The sequence below is a fragment of the Gossypium arboreum genome, chromosome 11, assembly GCF_025698485.1.
Source record: "Gossypium arboreum isolate Shixiya-1 chromosome 11, ASM2569848v2, whole genome shotgun sequence".
NCBI classification, from domain to species: Eukaryota; Viridiplantae; Streptophyta; class Magnoliopsida; order Malvales; family Malvaceae; genus Gossypium; species Gossypium arboreum.
In genome coordinates, this window is record NC_069080.1 from 50509662 (window position 1) to 50510407 (window position 746).

The following is a 746-nucleotide window of genomic DNA, read 5'->3' on the forward strand; positions in this document are numbered from 1 at the left end:
AATGTTCCAGATGTTACAACGGTAGGATAGTTTCTTACATTACCACTTGTAGATCCAAGATTGCATTTAAGACTCTTTTAGAAGTTTGTGACTCGTTTAGACAATGGGGTGTTCCTGAAGACACCCTAAGACTTAAATTGTTTCCATATTCTTTAAGAGATCGTGCGAGAACATGGTTGAATGCTTTGCCGTCGGGAATAGTGGCATCATGGAATGATCTTTGCCAGAGAATTTTGTTGCAGTATAATACACCAAATATGAATGCCAAGCTTAGAAATGAAATCACACATTTTCAGCACTCAGAGGATGAAACATTATATGAAGCTTGGGAACGATTTAAAGACTTAATTCAGAAATTTTCGATGCATGGATTTTAACATTGGACTCAGATGGAGATATTCTAGAATGGGTTGAATACACTTACAAGTATGGTATTTAATGCTTCTACCAATGGTACTTTGTTGGATAAATCTTATAATGAATCATATGAAATTTTGGAAAAGATTGCCAACAATGATTATCAATTTCTGACCATAAGAGTTGGGACGAGCAAAAGAGCTACTAGTACTATAGAGCTTGATGCAATCACTTTGTTGACAGCCCAGGTATCTTCTTTGGTTTGTATCATCAAAACAATGAAGAAACCTACTATAGTTTAGGAAATGAAAGCGGCCGAGCTATCCTATGTTTATTGTGGTAAAGATCATGTGTTTGATGAATACCCATCAAACCCAACATCTGGTACT

The 746-nt window shown here is 35.9% G+C and overlaps 1 non-coding gene across 1 annotated transcript; it reads right to left on the reverse strand.

Moving 5' to 3' along the window:
• Nucleotides 1-266: 266 nt before the first annotated feature.
• LOC128284775 (small nucleolar RNA R71) lies at nt 267-373 on the reverse strand. The gene has a single exon (XR_008275197.1). It is a non-coding gene; the product is annotated as a small nucleolar RNA R71 (small nucleolar RNA).
• Between the last annotated feature and the right edge of the window lie 373 nt (nt 374-746).